General features: G+C 38.2%; 1 protein-coding gene across 2 annotated transcripts in view; it reads right to left on the bottom strand.

Annotated features, from left to right (window-relative positions):
• sgms1b (sphingomyelin synthase 1b) overlaps positions 1–13,299 on the bottom strand; it is a 69,859-nt gene that overhangs the window by 43,847 nt on the left and 12,713 nt on the right. For both annotated transcript variants that reach the window (XM_015346814.2, XM_015346815.2), the window contains exon 2: positions 7,881–7,933. The gene's annotated coding sequence lies outside the window, so the exon portion shown is untranslated. The remainder of the gene's footprint in view (positions 1–7,880; positions 7,934–13,299) is intronic.

Genomic DNA, 13,299 nt, shown 5'->3' with positions numbered 1-13,299 from the left:
ATCTTTTTTCTTTCATTCCCTGCTGTCACCTAAGATGATCCATCCTCATCATTAGTCCTTGCAGCTTTATTCTTGTTTCATTCCACATAAATGCATTTTATATTAATCAAGAACCTAAATCCAGGCTCTTTAGTATCTTTTTTCGTCTTTAGTCCAAAACACAACATACCTTTTGAGAGCAATCATGTGAGCTTTATCCTGGACAAAATTTAATTTCCTATTGTTTTGCTTTCTGTTAGTGTTTAAAAAAACATAGATCAATCCATGCAACAATTTTATTCTGTTGTTTTTCTTTCCATAATTAAGAAATAGGGAACAGAGACAAAGTAGAACATAAAAGCAAAGAACAAATTGTAAAGTGCAATACAACAAAAATGATCAAATTCCAGATTCACAAAACTGACAGCAGATTAATCATCGTTCAAACAGACATCCTCTTAGGAGTAATGTCACACTACACAATGACCACAAAAGGAAAGGGCAATAAAGTTTAATCTTGCATTTAAAATGCAAGCTTTCTTTTTTAAAAGAAATTCATGCCTACACCATTTTTTTTTCCTGTTGAAATGAATGTCTCTTACAAATATTTGTATGTAGTTTAAATATAAAGACATTTCACGCCATCTGTTATTTATATCTCTGATACATATGATATGATTTACCTCATTTTGAATGAAAGGTCATTCCCTTGCAAACATGCCAAGTGCATCGCCAAATACCTCAGATTTACCAACAAGGGGCTCCAAAGAATCATTGGCATTTATATGTAAGCTTCCCTGTGAGTAAACTGACACATCGGCAAGCTCAGTAAGCTTATAAAAATGAAACTGTAATGCATACCTTCATTAATGCATTACATTAAACTGTAATGCATACCTTCATACCGTCCTTCGGATGAGACATAAAACCGAGGTCCTGACTCTCTGTGGTCATTAAAAATCCCAGGGTGTTTCTCGAAAAGAGTAGGGGTGTACCCCGGTGTCCTGGCCAAATTTCCCATTGGCCTTTATCAATCATGGCCTCCTAACAATCCCCCTCTATAAATTGGCTTAATTACTCTGCTTTCCTCCCCACTGATCACTGATGTGTGGTCAGCGTTCTGGTGCACTATGGCTGCCGTCGCATCATCCAGGTGGGTGCTGCACATTGGTGGTGGTGGAGGGGAGTCCCCATTGCCTGTAAAGCGCTTTGAGTGGAGTGTCCAGAAAAGCGCTATATAAATGTAAGCAATTATTAAATTATTAATTATTATACCTGAAAACCAAATACAGCTCTAAACCTCCATTTGTTTCCTGATATACATTTTGCACACCAATTTACTGTAATACGTAGTGCTCCTAAATGGATTAGGATAATGCTAAAACATGATATTACAAATGTGAGCAATGCCAAAAGAAAAAGAAACAATATATATATTATAACAATATATAATATCCCATACTGCAAGTCTTAAGTACAAAAGCAAAAATACAATTCTCATTAAGAAACACTCAGTTGCCTTGCCAAAGCTACATGCTTTTTTTATTCACGCTATATACAGTACCTTTAAAGTATAAAGTTAAGATTTAAGTTAAAGTTAACACGTCACTGGAATATTTCACACTGTATTACAACAGGATGACTTGTTGTGTCACTTTGTTCCCTGGATCTGAATGCTAAAAAAAGGATAACACACTGTATATGGATTTATCACACCCAGTCACATGAACCACTGCAATTCAAGGTCATGCAAGTAATGTTAATGTTAATGCTGCTTTATTAGCCCTATACATTTTCTTGCATTAGGAATTCGTCTTTTCGCATACCCCAGCTTGCTCTCCATGAGACACAGACACACAGACAGGGAGAGAAGCTTGAGGTCAGAGCGCAGGGTCAGCCATCGATCAGCACCCCTAGAGCAGTTGGGGTTAAGGGCCTTGCTCAGGGGCCCAACGGAGTAGGATTCCTCTGCCGGCTGCGGGATTTGAACCGGCAACCTTCCAGTCACAGGCACAGATCCTTAGCCACAGAGCCACAAAGATCCAAAGAGCAATGTCCTGAAGCCAAAGCTCATGGCTCCTGCCTACACTGCTGTGTTGCCTGAAGCCATTTCACCAGAGACACTGCTCTACAGCTGCCAGGAAAGTGAAGGCCTTTCCAGACTCTCTGATCGGCAAACTTCGGCAAAACAAGTTGCCCATTTTTGACAAAGTGAGACAGGCCAATTGCACTGCCAAGTGTTTGTATAATTAATGTATACAGTATGCGGCACTATAATTTGACTGAAATATGAGGGAATGCAACTGTAGGAAGAACTCAGGTGTGCCGCCAGGTGGCGATGTATACTGGAATGCTAATTAAAGGCCCTCACAGATAGGTGTTCTGCCTCTTTGTGGACAGAATCCGATGTGTTTGAGTTTTGAATTAATTAAGCAAACTAAAAAAAACACAACACAAAGCACAAAATGTAAAAATGTATGTGCAGTATCTGCTTTAAAATTATAATTTGAGGAGAGAAAAGGTGTGTGTGAATGTTAATTTTTTTCTGTAAAATGTGCTAAGGGATCATTTATTCATCTTTTTTGGATTTTTTTGTAAATCAGAGTGGCTTGTACAACAAAAATAAAAAAGGGAGCAGCTGAGACAAAAGAAAGACCATATTAAGAAAAAAATATTTTAATTAAGGCAACTGGGTATCAGGTTGAATTTAGAGGAGCTGATTTAAATAATAAGCTTTATAACTCAAAAGTTTTAGATTTCCTCTGAATAAAAATATTATGTTTCTCAGCCTTTTAACAGTTTCACAGCCAAGAGCTGTGGCTTACTTACTGCAAAGAGAAGGTAAAAGCGGTGAGATGTACAGTAAATGTGTTATTTAAGTCCATTAATGATCTAACGGTCTGCTCATTTATTAAAAGCAGGCCCATAATCAACAGCCGCCAGGTCATAAGTTATAAAATGAAAATAAAGACAAAATAAACTCTTAACTCATATGTCTGGACAAATGTTAGTTTTTTGCCATAAATTACAATGATTATGTCAAATCTGAAATTAGAGCAATTCTAACATCTTAAGCTTTATACAGTCATAAAAGGCCCACATAAGGCTCATACAAGAAGAAGGCTATTTAAATGTTCCTACTGTTCTGATGAGAGTACCAGCGTACTGCAAGACTATTGCAATTTTTGACTATTGCAGGAACCGATCAGGTTTCTGCAGAACCTGTCCCCCAGGCACTAGAAAATCCCTCACCCACCTCAAAAAATAAAAACAATTTCCTAAATCGTAACAATCCTCAGAGCAGCCACTCAACACAGGCAGATGTTCTGCCTATTGCACCGCAAGCTGTCTGAAGGCATTAATAGCTCTCAGGGCCTAATACTTTTGAAACCGAGCAGGTTCCAGAGGTGAAGCAGCTCAGACCAGCTCCTAGTGATTGATACAGACGGCCAGCTGTCACTCCACTGCTGAGCATCTAATTTCAATTTCTTCAAAGACTGCATTCCTCAATATAAAAGAGAACATAAAAATAATCTCTTTGAATTTTTCAGTACCACAACATACTCCTCTACATTTATAGGAATGCTAACACTTAAATGTAATAGTATAGTATTGTAAGAACTGGATATAATGATGCATGAATACTGTACTCGAAAGTGCTGTAATACATGTTTATTGATGCAGTTAAGGTACTTTAATATACTTGGAATAATAGCACAAAGTAATTACAAATAATTTTCAGACACATAGTAGAAAAAAGAAAGAGCTCATTAGAAACCCCAAATACCATAGAATTAATATTTAAAAATACATGGGAAAAGAGAGAAAGTAAAATACTTACAAATTAAAAAAAGATCCCTAGTTAAACAGGAAGGTCCAACACCTTTGGCAGATAGAGCATTTGTTTTCAGTTCACATTAACCTGACACCCACTGCAGAACAATAGTCTTTGTGTTTCAATATACATTTATCCAGGAAATACAAAGTACACATTACCCGTGGCAGCCACAACGAAGATAACCTTGAAGAACGAGTCCGGGTTTCCAACATATTGAAATCAAGTCCTTGAGTTTTTAGAGACACTCAGTGGTAAAGATGGTACACTGGCACTCCTCACCCGGGTGAGAATGTGGAAAGCACAAACCTGCCCCGAGAATTTCCAACTGCTCCAGGAACAGGCTCTCATATGACATACATTACAGTATTTGCTGTACCATAGCAAAAAGGCTCCACTTGGAAAAATGTGACGCTTCTTATCAGTAATGATAATCCCACAGTTAATTCAAGCATTACATTAATATTTTCTAGAGGCCTCACCATCTCTGCAAGTGAGCTATTGTATATCAGTGTTTGGTCATTGAGAATTTCAGAGGTTCCATTTCAAACAGTGCAAAAATACCGATTTTGTTTCCAAATCCTGCAGGACTCACTAGCATCTCTATTGCATAATCTGTGCAGCCAAATAGGATCCCACACAATAGATGCAGACAAACGTAGTCAATTTGGCCACGCACTCCACAAACACAAACAACATACAGAATACAACACATTACTTTTTGACAATATCAAAGTCCCTATGATACAAATTAAATGAGATGTCTGAAGACAATTGAAGGATTAAATTACAAGCAACCTGTCTGGTTATCATAACAAATAATGAAAGTAAAAGGAAAATTCTTAGAAAACTGCTTCAGGTTACTGATAGCCATGTCTTGATCAACCCAGATCAAAGTTCAGCCAGTGGCCTCATAAAATACTTGTAGATGCCATAAATTGAAAGTTGAAATCATCGTTGGGCATGTGACCCAGGTCATGCCTATCAGACCTCTAGAATCACTCAATTAAAAGATTAAACAACCCATAAGAAGTGATAACTGATCTCCCTTGTGAGAGCATGGCTTTGTTTTCTCAGAAAGAAAACGGTATCTGAACAAATACACAGAAAATAAGTCCTGCAAATATCCTGAAATATGAAGTAACCTGACTGAGGGGAGAGGGCAAGGGAAAAAAAAATCGCTTTTTTTTTGTTATGTAGTTGTATATACAGATTTGATCACTAAACATTTTTCTACCCTCACTAGAAAAACAACAGTCATAAAGCCACTGTAAACACATGACAATCTGATGTTAAACGCAAGGTCTGGACAAGGGTACACATGGCAGGCACATGCCCTGACTGATGAGTCAGACTGCAGTAGCCAGCAGATAGATGGTTGTCAATGACAACTAGATTGAAAGATTAATTACTGCACAAAACTGTAAAATGTTCCCATAAAAAGTGAACCTTGGAAACCCATCAGGCTGCTAGTTTTTAAACTGTCGCACTCCAACTGACTTTTGAGAGTACAGTCGTATCTTTAATTTTGTTAAGTAGTCCAGTAGTGAGATGAAGACTCTTATAGGGTCAGAGCATGACAGGCCTTGTGTACAAAACTGTTGATAAGGAGATGTCCACACACCCTCTTCTGAAGCACAAGGACCTTTTCTGGAGATAAGAGCCAGTAACAGAATCACAGATTCAAGGGGATAAGCCCTTTGAAGTTATCACTGCTTGCAGCAGACTTGGGAGAAACCTGGAACTGCAGACCTGGGTTTGCACCCTGGCCCCTGAGCTTAGACAGCAAGACTGACCATTTCAACTCTAGTGTGTGATTAATGAGTTACTATTTAAAGTGACTATTTAATAAAGAGTACCATTTCTACAATACAGAATTAAAACTTTTATTGATATGGTTATTAAGAAAACACACAAGAGAACATTACTTTCATTTACCAGATCCCAGAAGTGGAAAATCACTCATAGTCATAGTCTTTAGGACCTTTCAATTGATTCAATCATACATTTGTATGCTGCCAATATATTATTGGACAGAGCCCAGAATTATGACCAACAGAAATACTCCCATAACCCAATTTTGAAAGGCACAGCACTAATGTAATGAAGTTTGCCAGCCATTAAACTGGTAGTAAATTATCTATTTTCCTGCAACTACTACTAGACTACAGCTTCAAACATATGTACATACCATACTCGTGTATTTTAGTCTCCACACAGCCCTGATGCTATTTACATTGGCTACAGAGTAATCCTGCAGGAATTTCAGATTTTCAAATATTACACTTACCAAGGACAGTGGAAAAGTTTCTATATTAGGCCTGCACTTATCCCATCCACTCAAATGGAACACTTTCCAAACTTCAAATCTACAGGCCCAACCATGGTAAAGTAAACAGTGACAAACATTCAAGGAGCAATACTGTATCTATGCACTGTAGAAAAGGATTTAATCCCCAGCCTAGGAAGCTAGAAAGAGGAGGCTCCATTACAATAAAGAAAATCTGTTACTCTTTAAATTACATTATACCAAACCCCCCTGTGCATACACTTATAACAGGCAACGGCATTGATATTAAAACCACATCTTTTTAGAAACATTTTCCATTACCGCCATCATTTGAGAGCCAGTTAATCAATCTCAATAAAAGACACAAATCTGCTGTTTAGTATGTTGCTCATCAGTGAGTCAGTTCCCTGTGGGTTTGGAGGAACATGCTGTAATGGAGACCAACAGAATGAAACTGTAGCAGAGTTTCTGCAAAGAGTACTCAGCGGTATATAAATTTAAAAGCCATGACACCCCTTCTCAACAAATTAATTTCAGCAATGCACATCATACCTTCCACATTTCACTGCTTTTAGTCTAACTTATCAAAGACAATTCTTCTTATCTGCTCCTCTGTTTTTCAGTGAACAGTGAAGCTGCCCAGGCCCAGGAAGACAAGGAAGTCACCACTGGGAAAGGCAGCCTCCTAATCAATTAGCAACATGTGGCTTGAGTGTCACTGAAGGAGCTCCCAAAGGCAATTACACAGGCTCATATCAACCCACTTAAGAGTGCTGGTTGCTATTAAAATAACTATTTGAGAGGAGTTAATTGTTTTTTATTAAAAGGAGAAACAAATTGACATGTATAAGTCAAATCTTCTTACTGAAATAAACAGAACATATGTTCATCCCTGAAGAGTTCTATTTCCACTGCAAAGACATCTATATACCAAGTCAAGATAAATAAGACTGAACCCATTTATAAAACATCTGAACTGATGACTCACAGCCTAGCCACGTACTGAGCTTCCAATCTTTATAACTTAAGCAGAATCATCACAAAGATTAAAGAATCATCCAAGTTAATCAACACATCTCACTAGAAACTGTCACTTTTATTATTTGTGTTACCTAAAGGTGTCCGTGTCATCTAACCCACTAGTATGTTTCCCACTCTGAAGAAACTCATGTACTTAACCTGGCTTCAAGATGTCTTTACAGGTGACTTTTTCCATTTCCTGCTATTATACAGTAAAAACAACAGCACATTCGTTCCATGCAGTGGCTATTTAAATGCCTTTTGCATTCATCAGTTGAGCTATATGTGGATAACTCCCAATTAAAAAGAACTGTGAACCTCAGCAACATCCTGCAAGTTACCCACAGATTCTTGCATCACCACCACAAAATACTGTGTACTGCAATTTCCCAAATCAGCTGTAAATGTGCGAATACACCTGCCTTGAAATATATCAAACAGTTGCACATTACGTCTGCTCTGACAGGCAATGTCACACTGAGTGCCTGGATGGTAGGGATACTGAGAAAGTACCATAAAAAAACACAAGTATCCCTTTTGGGAGTTTTCTTCAATGAATACCTACTTACTAAATACTGTATATTAAATGAAGTAAAAAGGACATCAGGCTAGATGTTTAGTAAGGCTATTTATTTTGAAATAGTCTATCAGAGACACAACTATCACATAAAGCAAAGTATGTCTAAATGTGGTCTGGACTTACAGAATTAACTCCAATTAAATGCTATAGACAGAAAGTCTGTGAAAGTAACCTACCAGTGATAAAGGGTCAGCAGATCTCCAACAAAACTCACTCTGCTCAGCTGGATCTGTAAGTGGGGAATAAAAACACAAAGGGTTATTATTAGCTAAGGCTCAACACATTTGGAACTATGGAAAAAATATCTTAATAGTTTATTAATAAAGGGACCAAGAACTCTGAAGCATGACAAACATATGGTTACAAAATAACCTTCCAGCATAATTTGTGAATAATTTCCAGAGACTGCAGGCAAACTAGATTTTTAAATTAGCTACCCATAGTTTTTAAGCTTTCCTGAAACCTATGAACCCAAATTAGTGATTATAGGTGATTATTAGTGATTATACTCCCTTAATATTTTACAGCGAACACTGTAAAATATTAAGGGAACAGATAAGAATTGACACCTGAAGAAGGCTCCACGGCCGAAACGTTGTGTTCTCTTTCTTCTTTTTTTCAGCATGGAATAAACCTATTACTTGTTCCTTTGCAGCCTACGCATGCCGACGCAGCTACCCACCTGAACTACAATTTTATTGTGTTATGTATATAAGTAAATAACAGGAATGTTCATCTGTATTTAAAATGGTTTTATAGGTTCTCTAAAATTAAAAATTAAAAAAAAACATACAAACAATACACATAAACATGACCAAGAGAATCAACTGTTGAGTACAGTTATGGCCACATGTATGAAAGAGAACTTGAACCTGTTTGATTTTAAACTGGGAAATCCGTGATTTTAAACTGGGAAATCTGTGCTCTGAGGGGAGTAGTTGGAACTCATTAAACAAGGGGTGTGAAGGGTCATCTAGGATGGAATATACTTTATCCAAGACTTGTAACTGATAGACATGGGGGAGGGTTGAAAAATCAGCACCAATGACTGACAGTGTGACAGTACTCCCTACTCTATGTCAACAATGAATTAAAAACCTTAAATAACCTTGAGCTTACTGAAGAAAAACAGAAGTTGTTGTCCATTTTTCAAACTAGAATTAAAAATTAACTTGTAGTCCAGAACTGTCCCTCGACACTTTTATTCAGTAAATCTCTCCTCTGATTGTTCCATGATGCAGGTTTTAAGTGGATGTCTTGAAATCAATCTCCAGGTCATGCAGCTCGGTGACCAATAGAAAAAGTCAAAGAGAGAATAAAAGCACATTTTATAGCTCTCCATTTCCTGATCATTAAAAGACACAGTCAATTGACCAAGAACACACAGAAGACTGCCTTGGCTTTAAAACTGAAAGTGGGTCTATCTTAAAACTTGAAAGAGAAGGTATTAAGATCACTTTAGTGGCCAAATACAATTCTTGTATTAGGAATTTGTCTTTTTCCATATACCACTACTTGCTCCCCATGAGACACACAGAGAGGGAGAGACGCTTGGGGTCAGAGCGCAGGATCATCGGCTGCGGTCTCACCGAGATTAAACAGCTCTATGAGGACCGCTGCAGTGGTAGAATTCTGGCCATCACAGAGTACAGTCACCACCCCAGGCATGAGCTCTTCACCCCACTGCCCTCAGGCAAGAGATATAAGGCAAGAGATATACGGACACTTACCACTAGATTCTTCAATAGCTTCTATCCACAAGCAGTGAGACTGGCGAACACATTTAGCCATCCCCCTCGGACCACACCTACACCATCACCATCTACCTCTTTATGATTTCTTATCTATTGCACATCTCCAGTCATTGTTTACACTTCTGTATTGTTTACATTCAAACTGTCTACATGTTTACTTGCACATTGTCTATTGTTTGTTTGTACATTGTCTTGATGCACTGTTTGCACTTTGTCTTGTTTTTTACATGTGTTTTACAATCGAGAGACTTTCTGTAAGTAAGAATTCAATTGTACCAGTACCGGTTACATATGGCAATAAAGTTCAAGTTCAAGTTCAGCCATTTTATATGGTGCCTCTGGAGCAGTTGGGGTTAAGGGCCTTGCTCTGGGGCCCAACGGAGTAGGATTCCTCTGCCGGCCACAGGATACGACCCAGCAACCTTTCAGCCACAGGAGCAGGTCCTGAGCCACAGAGCCACTGCACCACCCAAAGGAAAAGCTGTCAGGAGTGGGTTTCGAACCCACACCTCCAGGGGAGACTGCAACCCGAACGCAGCCCTTAGACGACTCGGCCATCCTGACTTAAGTATTCCCAATTTTACTCTATAACTTAACAATTGAAAGAGAACAGAAGTTTTAGCATTCTAAATTCAAAATTTAATTTTGTAAACATTTCCCTTAAAACCGAACCTGAAAAATGTATTTCTAGTCCTTCTAAATTAGTTACATTAGGAAACCGATTGGTATTTGAAGATCAAAAACCTAGGAACAACTAAAATAACAGACATTTTATGGCCACCAATAATAAAGGTGTGCTTAACCCTGCTAAGGTTTTTCTTCTCCTGTAAAAGCTTTTTGGTCAATGAAAAAAAAATTACAAACTCCTTTACAATTCAGTCTCTGTCTTTATGAATTAAACACCACAGGAACCACAAGAAATAAAAAAAAAATATTGGTACAAAGACTATACTGCACGTCTGGTAAAACCAATACATATATTTAGCAAAATGGAGAATTAATTGTTTTTCAATGCAATTAAATGACCACTGTCATTTGTTCAGATGACTTATGAATCATTTGTGAAGCAAAAGTCTTGCGCTTCATGTAATAAAAATACCAAGTGTTTCGCATACTGCAGTATCATTACATGAATGTGTCTTACAGCTTCACTGCGTGTTGACCACTGCCACATTCGGCCGTACTGCATTTTTATCTCACTATTAACACACCACAATAAACCAGAAATCTCTTAAAGTTGAACTATTAAACTGAGTAAAGAAGCCTGTTGAGCAACAGAACATGTCTTGATAAAAATCCTTATGACATTATTTTGGTATTTCAATATCTTTAGGAATTGAATGTACATAAATTAAGCTTAATACGCTTGAAACAATAAAATGATGCTTAATTTATTATTTATTGAATATTTTAGGTGTAAGCTATACTTTCCTTATTCTACCAGAATTTTGAAGTTTTTTTCATTAAGCAAAATGCTTTTAGTACTCAATATCACAGGTGGTAATTATACACATTCACACAATAGCCAAGGAAGGTTTGGGTAACAAAGTCAGGAACAACCCTTTCCAGAAGTTAACCAATTCAGCGGACAGAAACTCTGCCCTGGACACATGTTCTATCTGGCAAAAATAATACCAAATGGAAGACTGAATGAAGGACTTGGGCTAATGCCATTTCCTGGGCACCCTAAAGCCTGGCTTTGAATCCCATCAAACCACCATCTGGATGCATATGAAAAAATGATAAACGGGAAAATAATGAAATCTCTTTCTAAGCCGCACAGGAAACAGACACTGAGCACATTGCAAACATGCATTTGTCTCCTTCTAGATCAAAACAACCAACATGCCAATCTTAAATTATAAGGCCAGCTCTTGGTGGGAGCTTGCCATCTGCCAGAGCCTTCTCACATCTATCCCTACAATATGAAGCAGCATTATAATTTGCATTTGGTGGCCGGGCTGTGCTTGAGCCTTTACATTCAATTCAGAGGTAGAAGTCTAAGCCAAAAATGCACCAGAAAGAATACAGCACTGCAAAACCTCTGAATCACTGTGACTTGGAGGACTGGCTAGTGTTGTAATATGGCCTATATATGTCATAATCATTATTAAAAATAATTCTTTATACTTACTGTATATTTCTGGACACTCCACTCAAAGTGCTTTACAGGTAATGGGGACTCCCCTCCACCACCAGTGTGCAACCCCAGCAGCCATATGACGGCAGCCATAGTGCTCCAGTACACTCACCACACACCAGCTTTCAGTGGGGAGAACAGAGTGATGAAGCCAATTCACAGATGGGTATTATAAGGAGGCCATGATTGGTAAAAGCCAGGAGGAAATTTGGCCAGGGTGCCACAATAATACCCCTACTCTTTTCAAGAAATACCCTGGGCTGGGATTTTAATGACCACAGAGAGTCAGGACCTCGGTTTTACGTCTCAACCAAAGGACGGTGCCTTTTTACAGTATACTGTCCTTGTCACTATACTGGGTCATTGGAACCCACATAGACCGCAAGGTGAGCGCCCCCTGCTGGCCCCACTAACACCTCTTCCGGCAGCAACCTTAGTTTTTCCCAGGAGGTCTCCCATCCAGGTACTGACCAGGCTCACTCACACCTGCTTAGCTTCAGTAGGTTGCCAGTTGTGAGTTACAGGATGATAAAGCTATTGGCAGTTATAAACAGAACAAAGTATTTTCTTAGTCAGGATCATATATTAAATATCAAATCAAATTGAAGAAAAATTGGGTTTATCACTGTAGCTAATAGTCCTATGCAAAAAAAAAAGTTTTCTTTCATAAGATATTTGCAGTTCACTTTTAACTGACTTTGGGAACACAGTACCCTACTGCAAATTATCCAATACCTGATTATACCAACTGTTTAATAATATGCATTTTACCATTAAACAAATATCTGAGAATCTCTTAATTAGTCCCCAATCACAAATGTCCCTTTGAACCCTGCAAACGGTCATGTGACAGCCAGCTCCAGATAGCCACGGGCAACAGCACAGAACACTGCGTATCCACACACATTAAAAAGTAGAAAAGACTGGCTAGAGCACAAGGAAACAAAATGGAGAAAAACATTGATATGACTGAATATCGTACATCCACAGAACAACGGTCTTAAAAGTGAACACAGCAAGACAGGCAAAGATAAAATGTGTGTGCAGGCAAACATGGATTTAGTCAATAGCTGCAACAACCACACGCTGCTTTTACAAAATGATAAAAGATTGATCAGGCAATACCTTCATGGTGTTAAGCACAATACAAACACCTTGCAAAGTGTGAAAGATGCCACAGCCTAACTGGGAGCTACCTCTTAAACACTGGCTGCTATTCAGTGCCCAACAAAAGTACTGGGAAAAAACCCTTACTTTTGTTTTGAGGGTGAGAATGGAAAATTCCATAAACAATTATTATATTATACTTTAACTTAAAAATACCACATTACCTTTTACGCCGTTTTACAAAAGTACAGATAAGATGGCTCTTGATACCACGCAGTTATATTAAAATCCATATGGTTCCATGTGTAAACCTCATTCTTTAGATTTATACTACAGAGCATGCATAGCACAGAATTTAAGAGTCTGCATTCTCAGCATATACAGTTTTTTATAGCACACATTGCAACAGTGGCTTGCCCCTGCCTTTACTGTCCAATGTCAGGGCATCCAGGCTCCTGGGAAGCTGACACAAGATCGCAAATCAGATCAGCCTCTTAAAAATACTGTGGGACTTTAATGGATTCAGTCCTGTTTTAAGTACTGCTAAATGCACAGACCTTGAAGAAGGTGAGCCCCAGGCAAAAACAGGATTTC

This window comes from Lepisosteus oculatus, chromosome 4 (assembly GCF_040954835.1).
Source record: "Lepisosteus oculatus isolate fLepOcu1 chromosome 4, fLepOcu1.hap2, whole genome shotgun sequence".
In the NCBI taxonomy this organism is placed as follows: domain Eukaryota; kingdom Metazoa; phylum Chordata; class Actinopteri; order Semionotiformes; family Lepisosteidae; genus Lepisosteus; species Lepisosteus oculatus.
The sequence above is the reverse complement of the archived record's forward strand: the minus strand, read 5'-3'. Positions and strand labels throughout refer to the sequence as shown.